The sequence below is a fragment of the Ranitomeya variabilis genome, chromosome 7 (genome assembly GCF_051348905.1).
Source record: "Ranitomeya variabilis isolate aRanVar5 chromosome 7, aRanVar5.hap1, whole genome shotgun sequence".
Classification (NCBI taxonomy): Eukaryota; Metazoa; Chordata; class Amphibia; order Anura; family Dendrobatidae; genus Ranitomeya; species Ranitomeya variabilis.
In genome coordinates, this window is record NC_135238.1 from 128,166,467 (window position 1) to 128,178,336 (window position 11,870).

Genomic DNA, 11,870 nt, shown 5'->3' on the forward strand with positions numbered 1-11,870 from the left:
TACCGGCAAAGTATCGGATCTAATCCGATACCGATACCCGATACCAATACAAGTCAATGGGACTCAAGTATCGGACGGTATCCCTGATGGTTCCCAGGGTCTGAAGGAGAGGAAACTCTCCTTCAGGCCCTGGGATCCATATTAATGTGTAAAAGAAAGAATTAAAATAAAAAATATTGCTATACTCACCTCTCCGACGCAGCCTGGACCTTACCAGCGTTCTTTGCTTAAAATGCGCGCGTTTACTGCCTTCCGTGATGTCACGGCTTGTGATTGGTCGCGTACCGCCCATGTGGCCGCGACGCAACCAATCACAGCAAGCCGTGACGTAATTTTCAGGTCCTGAATGCCTAATTCTAGGCATTCAGTATTTGAAAATTACGTTACGGCTTGTGATTGGTCGCGTCGCGGTCACATGGGCGACGCGACCAATCACAAGCCGTGACATCACGGGAGGCAGGAAACGCGCGCATTTTAAAATTACGTCACGGCTTGTGATTGGTTGCGTGCCGCCCATGTGACCGCGACGCGACCTGTTATGACCCCAATGGCAGAGGGTCTCAGAAATAATTACTAAGTCTGCAAACACAAAAAACCAGCTCATAGGGCAGTGGTAACTGAGCTGACCATATATCTAATCCTAGCACCACAAATAGCAGCAGCCGGTGAACGTGCCTACGTTGGTTCTAGACGTCTCGCGCCAGCCGGAGAACTAACTAACCCTAGAAGGGAAAAGAAAGACCTTTCTTGCCTCCAGAGAAAAGACCCCAAAAGTTGGATACAAGCCCCCAACAAATAATAACGGTGAGGTAAGGAGAAAAGACAAACGTAAGAATGAGCTAGGTATTTAGCAAAGAGAGGCCCACTAGCTAATAGCAGAATATAGTAAGATGACTTATATGGTCAGCAAAAACCCTATCAAAATATCCACACTGGATATTCAAGAACCCCCGAACCGTCTAACGGCCCGGGGGGAGAACACCAGCCCCCTAGAGCTTCCAGCAAGGTCAGGAATCACATTTGGTACAAGCTGGACAAAAATGAGAGCAAACAAATAACCAAAAAACAAAGAAGCAGGACTTAGCTTAATTTTGCACGAACCCGGACCAGCAGACAGGAGCAAACAGAAAGGATCTGATTACAACGATGCCAGGCACTGGACTAAGGATCCAGGAAGCTTATATAGCAACTCCCCTGGACTAACGACCCAGGTGGGTGCCAAACTGAGGAAAGACAATCCCAGAGTCATATCACTAGTGACCACAAGAGGGAGCCAAAAAGTCTAATTCACAACAGTACCCCCCCCTTAAGGAGGGGTCACCGAACCCTCACCAAGACCACCAGGGCGATCAGGATGAGCAGCGTGAAAGGCACGAACTAAATCGGCCGCATGCACATCAGAGGCAACCACCCAGGAATTATCCTCCTGACCATAGCCCTTCCACTTGACCAGATACTGAAGCCTCCGTCTGGAGAGACGAGAATCCAAGATCTTCTCCACCACGTACTCCAACTCGCCCTCAACCAACACCGGAGCAGGAGGCTCAACAGAAGGAACCACAGGTACAACGTACCGCCGCAACAAAGACCTATGGAACACGTTGTGAATGGCAAACGACACGGGAAGATCCAAGCGAAAGGACACAGGATTAAGGATTTCCAATATCTTGTAAGGACCGATGAAGCGAGGCTTAAATTTAGGAGAGGAGACCTTCATCGGAACAAATCGAGAAGACAGCCATACCAAATCCCCAACACGAAGTCGGGGACCCACACCGTGGCGGCAGTTGGCAAAACGCTGAGCCTTCTCCTGTGACAACTTTAAGTTGTCCACCACATGATTCCAGATCTGCTGCAACCTATCCACCACAGAATCTACCCCAGGACAGTCAGAAGGCTCCACATGTCCTGAGGAAAAACGAGGGTGGAAACCAGAGTTGCAGAAAAATGGCGAAACCAAAGTAGCGGAACTAGCCCGATTATTAAGGGCAAACAGCCAACGGCAAGAAGGTCACCCAATCATCCTGACCTGCCGAAACAAAACACCTCAAATAAGCCTCCAGAGTCTGATTAGTTCGCTCCGTTTGTCCATTAGTCTGAGGATGAAAGGCAGACGAAAACGACAAATCAATGCCCATCCTAGCACAAAAGGATCGCCAGAACCTGGAAACAAACTGGGATCCTCTGTCAGACACAATATTCTCAGGAATGCCATGTAGACGAACCACATTCTGAAAGAACACAGGAACCAGATCGGAAGAGGAAGGCAGCTTAGGCAAAGGCACCAAATGGACCATTTTAGAAAAGCGATCACACACCACCCAGATGACAGACATGCCCTGAGACACCGGGAGATCTGAAATGAAATCCATGGAAATGTGTGTCCAAGGCCTCTTCGGGACAGGCAAGGGCAAGAGCAACCCGCTGGCATGAGAACAGCAAGGCTTAGCTCGAGCACAAGTCCCACAGGACTGCACAAATGACCGCACATCCCGTGACAAGGAAGGCCACCAAAAGGACCTAGCCACCAGATCTCTGGTGCCAAAAATTCCCGGATGCCCTGCCAACACCGAGGAATGAACCTCGGAAATGACTCTGCTGGTCCACTTATCAGGAACAAACAGTCTGTCAGGTGGACAAGAGTCAGGTCTACCAGCCTGAAATCTCTGCAACACACGTCGCAAATCAGGAGAAATGGCCGACAAGATAACTCCCTCTTTAAGAATACCAACTGGTTCTGCGACTCCAGGAGAGTCAGGCACAAAGCTCCTTGAAAGAGCATCAGCCTTCACATTCTTTGAACCTGGTAAATACGAGACCACAAAGTCAAAACGGGAGAAAAACAATGACCAGCGGGCCTGTCTAGGATTCAGGCGTTTAGCAGACTCGAGATACATCAAATTTTTGTGATCAGTCAAGACCACCACACGATGCTTAGCACCCTCGAGCCAATGACGCCACTCCTCAAATGCCCACTTCATGGCCAGCAACTCCCGATTGCCAACATCATAATTCCGCTCAGCAGGCGAAAACTTCCTAGAGAAGAAAGCACATGGTCTCATTACCGAGCAACCAGGGCCTCTCTGCGACAAAACGGCCCCTGCCCCAATCTCAGAAGCATCCACTTCGACCTGAAAGGGAAGTGAGACATCAGGCTGGCACAAAACAGGTGCCGAAGTAAACTGGCGCTTCAACTCTTGGAACGCCTCCACGGCTGCAGGAGCCCAGTTAGCAACATCAGAACCTTTCTTGGTCATATCCGTCAAAGGTTTAACAACGCTAGAAAAATTAGCGATAAAACGACGGTAGAAGTTAGCAAAACCCAAGAACTTCTGAAGACTCTTAACTGACGTGGGTTGAGTCCAATCATGAATAGCTCGGACCTTGACTGGGTCCATCTCCACAGCAGAAGGGGAAAAAATAAACCCCAAAAAGGGAACCTTCTGTACTCCAAAGAGAAACTTTGAGCCCTTAACAAATAAAGCATTCTCACGCAAAACCTGAAACACCATCCTGACCTGCTCCACATGTGAGTCCCAATCTTCAGAGAAAACCAGAATATCATCCAGATAAACAATCATAAATTTATCCAGATACTTCCGGAAAATATCATGCATAAAGGACTGAAACACTGAGGGAGCATTAGAGAGCCCAAAAGGCATCACCAAGTACTCAAAATGACCTTCGGGCGTATTAAATGCTGTCTTCCATTCATCTCCTTGCTTAATGCGCACAAGGTTGTACGCACCACGAAGATCTATCTTGGTGAACCACTTGGCACCTTTAATCCGGGCAAACAAGTCCGACAACAGAGGCAAAGGATACTGAAATTTAACAGTGATTTTATTCAGAAGCCGATAGTCAATACAAGGTCTCAAAGATCCATCCTTCTTGGCCACAAAAAAGAATCCCGCACCAAGAGGGGAAGAGTATGGACGGATATGCCCCTTCTCCAGAGACTCCTTGATATACGAACGCATTGCGGCATGCTCAGGTACAGACAGATTAAATAGTCTTCCCTTTGGAAATTTACTACCTGGAATCAAATTTATGGCGCAGTCACAGTCCCTATGAGGAGGGAGAGCACTGGACCTGGACTCGCTGAATACATCCTGATAATCAGACAAATACTCAGGAACTTTCGAAGGAGTAGAGGAAGCAATAGACACCGGCGGGGAATCAGCATGAATTCCCTGACAGCCCCAACTTGACACAGACATTGCCTTCCAATCCAAGACTGGATTGTGGGTCTGTAACCATGGCAGACCCAAAACGACCAAATCATGCATTTTATGCAGAACAAGAAAACGAATCACCTCCCGATGTTCAGGAGTCATGCACATGGTTACCTGCGTCCAAAACTGCGGTTTATTTTCCGCCAATGGCGTAGCATCAATACCTCTAAGAGGAATAGGATTTACCAACGGTTCAAGAACAAAACCACAGCGCTTGGCAAATGACAGATCCATAAGACTCAGGGCAGCACCTGAATCCACAAACGCCATAACAGGGTAAGAAGACAATGAGCAAATTAAAGTCACAGACAAAATAAATTTAGGTTGCAAATTACCAATGGTGACAGGACTAACAACCCTTGTTAGGCGTTTAGAGCATGCTGATATAACATGTGTAGAATCACCACAGTAAAAACACAACCCATTCTGACGTCTATGATTTTTCCGCTCATTTCTAGACTGAATTCTATCACATTGCATTAAATCAGGTGTTTGTTCAGACAACACCACCAGAGGATTAGCGGTTTTGCGCTCCCGCAAACGCCGGTCAATTTGAATAGCCAGCGCCATGGAATCATTCAGACTTGTAGGAATGGGGAAACCCACCATCACATTCTTAATGGCTTCATAAAGGCCATTTCCGAAATTTGCGGCCAGAGCACACTCATTCCACTGAGTAAGCACGGACCATTTCCGAAATTTTTGGCAATACACTTCAGCTTCATCCTGGCCCTGAGAAATAGCCAGCAAGGCTTTTTCTGCCTGAACTTCAAGATTGGGTTCCTCGTAAAGCAATCCGAGCGCCAGAAAAAACGCATCAATATTTGCCAATGCCGGATCTCCTGGCGCTAGCGAGAAAGCCCAATCCTGAGGGTCGCCCCGTAAAAAAGAGATAACAATTTTAACTTGCTGAGCTGAATCTCCAGATGAACGGGGTCTCAGAGATAGAAACAATTTACAATTATTCCTGAAATTCCTAAACTTAAATCGGTCTCCAGAAAACAGTTCAGGAATAGGTATTTTAGGTTCAGACATTGGACTACTGGTAACAAAATCTTGTATGCCCTGCACACGAGCAGCAAGCTGGTCTACACTTGTAATCAAGGTCTGGACATTCATGTCTGCAGCAAGCACAAGCCACTCAGAGGTAAAGGGGAGGAAGAGAGGAAAAAAAAACAAACTCAGAATTTCCTTTCTTATAATCCCACTTCAGCAATGCATTAAACATTCAATGTTGGCCTGGCATACTGTTATGACCCCAATGGCAGAGGGTCTCAGAAATAATTACTAAGTCTGCAAACACAAAAAACCAGCTCATAGGGCAGTGGTAACTGAGCTGACCATATATCTAATCCTAGCACCACAAATAGCAGCAGCCGGTGAACGTGCCTACGTTGGTTCTAGACGTCTCGCGCCAGCCGGAGAACTAACTAACCCTAGAAGGGAAAAGAAAGACCTTTCTTGCCTCCAGAGAAAAGACCCCAAAAGTTGCATACAAGCCCCCAACAAATAATAACGGTGAGGTAAGAGGAAAAGACAAACGTAAGAATGAGCTAGGTATTTAGCAAAGAGAGGCCCACTAGCTAATAGCAGAATATAGTAATATGACTTATATGGTCAGCAAAAACCCTATCAAAATATCCACACTGGATATTCAAGAACCCCCGAACCGTCTAACGGCCCGGGGGGAGAACACCAGCCCCCTAGAGCTTCCAGCAAGGTCGGGTATCACATTTAGTACAAGCTGTACAAAAATGAGAGCAAACAAATAACCAAAAAACAAAGAAGCAGGACTTAGCTTAATTTTGCACGAACCCGGACCAGCAGACAGGAGCAAACAGAAAGGATCTGATTACAACGATGCCAGGCACTGGACTAAGGATCCAGGAAGCTTATATAGCAACTCCCCTGGACTAACGACCCAGGTGGGTGCCAAACTGAGGAAAGACAATCCCAGAGTCATATCACTAGTGACCACAAGAGGGAGCCAAAAAGTCTAATTCACAACAGCGACCAATCACAGCAAGCCGTGACGTAATTTCAGGTCCTGAATGCCTAATTCTGCATTCAGGACCTGAAAATTACGTCAAGGCTTGCTGTGATTGGTCGCGTCGCGGCCACATGGGTGGCACGCGACCAATCACAAGCCGTGACGTCACGGAAGGCAGTAAACGAGCGCATTTTAAGCAAAGAACGCTGCCGGTTCCCTCGGTAAGGTCCAGGCTGCATCGGAGTGGTGAGTATAGCAATATTTTTTATTTTAATTCTTTCTTTTACACATTAATGTTGTTTCGATACCGATACCCGATACCACAAAAGTATCGGATCTCGGTATCGGAATTCCGATACCCGCAAGTATCGGCCGATACCTGATACTTGCGGTATCGGAATGCTCAACACTAGTGATGACAGGAATGGGAATGTACATGATTAATAACAGCTGAAACACATGGGCTACTTGCACAATCAACAAGTCTTTAGGAACATGTTCACACATCACCAAGAAACTTGAAGACACAAAAGAGCACAGTAAGACCAAAAACACTGTTGAAAAAAAAAATTAATCACAGTAATAAGCAAATGCTAGTAAAAAGATGGAAAAACAGGGTATTTGGTTGATACCTTTTTTGCAAAAAAATGTATACTAAGCTGCTCCACCAAACATCAAGGTATACCCATATAGAGCACTGCTCTATACACTGAATGTCCCCGTAACAGCCTGGTTGTTTTTTAAAGACTGTGCTGATCACCCCAAAAAGGCCATTTGCACCACCGGCCATGCCCGCATCAACAGGGGTAGCAAAACTCCCATCCTAACCACCAAAAGCATGATCAGGCACATGGCAGCAAAGCACCCGACTTTGCTGGTTGAACACAAGGCTCCATGAACAGTGTCTGCTGGTGATACCACTGCTTCTTCCAATGTTGTGCATGCAAGCCCATCCCCTGTCCATGGTGCATGCAAAGATGCCTCATGCCCTGCATCTGCAGTTGCACACAAACTCAACTAGCACCATCAACAAGCACGTCCACGTCCTTGTCCTAGTGCAGCGTTCAGTTGCCCATACCCCAGTCCTTGGAACGCAAGCGGAAATATGCAGCCAACGCCACAGTACTAAATTCACACATTTCTCATCTGCTTGCGCTCAAAATGTTGCATTTTAGGCCCGTGGGAGACATAAGCTTTCCACAACCTGATTACGGTGACTAGGGTTGAGCGAAACGGATCGGACAAATTAAAAAATCGCCAACTTTTGGCAAAATCGGGTTTCATGAAACCCGACCCGATCCTAGTGTGGGATCGGCCATGAGGTCGGCGATCTGAGCGCAAAAGTCGCGTTTCATATGACGCTTTCAGCGCCATTTTTCAGCCAATGAAGGAGAACACAGAGTGTGGGCATCGTGATGACATAGGTCTCGGTCCCCACCATCTTAGAGAAGGGCATGACAGTGATTGGCTTGCTTTCTGTGGTGTCACAGGGGGTATAAAGGGGCGTGCACGCCGACCGCCATCTTACTTCTGCCGATCTTAGCATAGGGAAGGGATATAGTTAGGGAGGGAAGATTAACCCCAAAACCGCTTGTGCTGTAGCGATTTCCACTGTCCAACACCACTTTTTGCAAGGACAGTGGAGGCTATATTTTTGTGCATCAGCTCTGTAGCTTATAAGGCTCCCTGATAGCTGCATTGCTGTTTGCACGCTGCTGTGCAAACCAACTGCTTTTTTAAAAGCAAAAATCCTGTTGCTCCTTTCTGCACAGTTATCTTGTTTATTTGTCCACACTTTTGTGTGCAGCAGTCCTTTTTATTGCTGCCATACTTGTCCTGAGATCATTGTAGGGAGATTGAAATTGTACTACAGTACTTGTATTTTTTCATATATCTTCCAGCCACTTTCTGCCACTTACATTGTGTTGTTTTATACACTGGGCCTGAGTTTTGGTTCAGTCTCCCCCCCAAAAAAGTGAGACTGAAATTCTCACAAAGTGGATATACTTCAGTCCTGTTAGTTTGTCGTATGTCAGCCAGCCACTTTCTGCCACTTACATTGTGTTGTTTTATACACTGGGCCTAAGTTTTGGTTCAGTCTCCCCCCCAAAAAAGTGAGATTTAAATTCTCACAAAGTGGATATACTACAGTCCTGTTAGTTTGTCATATATCAGCCAGCCACTTTCTGCCACTTACATTGTGTTGTTTTATGCACAGGGCCTGAGTTTTGGTTCAGTCTCCCCCCCAAAAAAAGGGAGATTTAAATTCTCAACAAGTTTATATATACACCTTCTACCTTGTTTTACAGTACCATATAACGGTTGTTATTTTGGTTAGATTTTCCAAAAAATTAGGAAGTCTGGTGCAAGAGCCCGTGGGCGGTGGTTGCCAGCTGGTTCTGATGGTGGTGGTGGTGCATCTGGTGGTAGTGGCAAAAGCACAATAGCACCTAAGGCTGGAGGTGTTGAGCCAACGTCATCATCTGGCTACCCAAAATGTTGATGATCTAACCTTCATTAAAATGAACCAATCATGGATTTCAAATTATTTTGGCCCACCTTCCCCTGCTGACACGTAGCTTACCTGAAAAATGTCTTGCTTTTGGCCTCCTCTTACTGACTTCTCCAATTCCTCCATTTGCAGCTGCTGAATGTCCACCATAGGCCATTTTTATACCTCCCTAAATGGGCTGACTCCCCTCACAGGGCCGTGCTCACCACCTGGCGCAAGCACCCGTGCGAGTGCCGTTTGCCTGGACAGGTGGGTGGGCCCACTCTTGGGCGACGGCACTGGCACAGGGTCCCTCATAGTACAATGAAGTGTCTCTGACGGTGGTGGTGCACAACCAACGTCAGACACACCATCATAATATGAGTGGCCCTGTGACAGTACCGCCACCCACGAGAGAGTGTTCTCCCACAGCTCGAACAGTGCTCTACCACTTGCAATACTTACCTCTCCCTGCTCCACCACTGTGTAGTCTGTGCTGTTAAATCCTTCAATGGCACTGCCAATACAAATTTGTTGAAATGATAGATGATAGTTAAAATATACAGGGGCCCTGGCCTCCATTTAGACCAGTTAATACTTTGCACCTACTACCACTGTCTGCTACTCAGCAGAGGAGCCCACCCCTATACCTAGCTATGCCACCTGTTTATTTATGAACAATTTTTTGGCAGAGATTTAGCCCACTTTATTATTTGGGCCTACTAACTATGTCTGCCACTCATTACAGTTTTCCTCCACTGAACAAAGCAATGCCGCCTGTTTAGTCCTGTTACCACATTTGAACTGCATTTAGCCTACTTTATTATTTGGGCCTACTAACTGTGTCTGCCACTCATTACAGTTTTCCTCCGCTGAACAAAGCAATGCCGCCTGTTTAGTTCTGTTACCAACTTTGAACTGCATTTAGCCTACTTTATTACTTGGGCCCATATCTGTGTTTCCTCCTCATCCTGCCCATTGCCCAGCCACTGCTAGATGAGTCTGCTGGTACATTGACCCAGACCACTACATTCCCCTTGCACTCTACACAGCCAGAATCTGACCCTGCTGAAAGTCAGGTTCCCCTTCCCGCATACTATACCACCTTACACGGGGACAAAGAGGAAGGCGCAGATGAAAGTGCAGGTTCCTTCATCAGCTGGGGGGCATACTCGTTGGTGACGTCACTGGCACAGGGCCCCTCATAGTACGCAAAAGTGTCTCTGCCAGTGGGGGGCGCCACCCACCGTCAAACACACCGCCGTACTATGAGGGGCCCTGTGCCAGTGCCAACGAGTGGGCCCCCCTGCTTGCTCAGGATCACAGCACTTGCAAAGTTGAAATACTTACCTCTCCCTGCTCCACCGCCATGACGTATTCCCCGTTTCCTGGGCCCACGAAAATCTTGAGCCAGCCCTACCCCCCCACAACTTTAGTTAAATGACCCCCAGTTTTCAATGCCTAACTATTATTATAAAGTAAATTAAGATTTACAAGCTTAAGTAATAAGAATTGATGTTTTTGGTATTAAAATGGGCACTGTAGGTGTTTTCCTGTCCTCCACTCACTGCCGACTTTGATTCCCCATTGACTTGCATTGGGTTTCGTGTTTCAGTCGGCCCCCGACTTTTCGCAATAGTCGGCCGATTTCACCCAACCCGACTTTTGACAAAGTCATTCGGATCCTTCAGATGGAACCTGAAAACACACCTCTTCAGGAAAGCCTACAGCCTGCACTGACCCTGCTGCCTCCTCACCACTACCAAAGCTACCGCCTCACCAACACCGGAGCTCCTGCCACCCTCAACCTGATGTTTCCATCCCCACCATCCTGTAGAATGTAAGCCCGCAAGGGCAGATTCGTCACCCCTCTGTTTCAGTCTGTAATTGTTAGTTTGCTTACTGTAAGTGATATCTGTAATTTGTATGTAACCCCTTCTCATGTACAGCACCATGGAATCAATGGTGCTATATAAATAAATAATAATAATAACCTGGTGGATGCTCTGTGTCGAGGCACGCTCACACATGTGAATTGCCTGGCCCATGTGCTTAACCTCATTGTTCAAAGTTTTCTGAAAAGCAACACGGAGATGCCAGATCTGCTAGGAAAAGTACGAGGCTCTGCGTACCCATTTTAGAAAGTCAGCTAGAGCTTATATCCGCCCTTGCCGTGCTTCTGCAGTGCTTCCAGCTTCTGGCTCATCGACTGGTGTGTGAAGTCCTCCCCATGCATTGGAACTCTACACTGCATATTTTGGAAAGGATTTGTGAGCAGCAGAGGGCAGTTGTTGACCACCAGCATCAACAAGGCTGTCGGTATTCAATTCTGACTTTACACATAAGATCTCAGGAGTGGACATGGATGTCAGACATATGTACTATTCTGAACATACTGACCAAGTAATTTTAAAACCAGTCAAGAAGTGTATAATGATTAAAACCAAAAACCTTTATTCACATGTAACAATACAAAGAAGTATTAAAACAGTGCCTCACAATCCAATACAATTGTAAATGCCAAGGCAAACAGCAAAAATTTGTAAATATGTAGATATAATCCCCACCTATTTCAAATTAATCACCCAAATAGACCTTTTCCAATCCTTAATACCACAGTCAGTACCGCAGAATTACTAACATTATTTATTAGTGGTGATTACATAGAAACCCTCTGTAAATATGGACAGACCAAGTCCTTATCGGTCAAATCACAATCCATACAGGGGGAAATGTGGAGGACGGACTAAACTTCCCTCATTCGGGCACACGAGAAACAACCAACTATTGCACATATTCCCTCTCGTACTGTCGCGTGTCCTACTTCTCCAGTCCCTAGCAGAGGACTCCCACCATTAGAGGAACCAAATTGTTATTCCCCGAAGTCACACTCATTGTGAGGTCCGCCGCACACAGCAGGTAATGTATCCGATACACAATCATGTGAAATGTTACGGGCAGACTGCCCGATACATATTACCTGAATCAATGTTCCTCCACCTCGTGGCACGCTGCACCTTGACTACCCCGACGCGCGTTTCGCATCCGCTTCCTCCTGGGGGCGTGTCTGGGGTAAGGCATCTTGGGATATTTAAAAACCAGACTAACAAATCAGATTGCTCGCACCGGGAATTCCCTGCTACGTCATCATGGG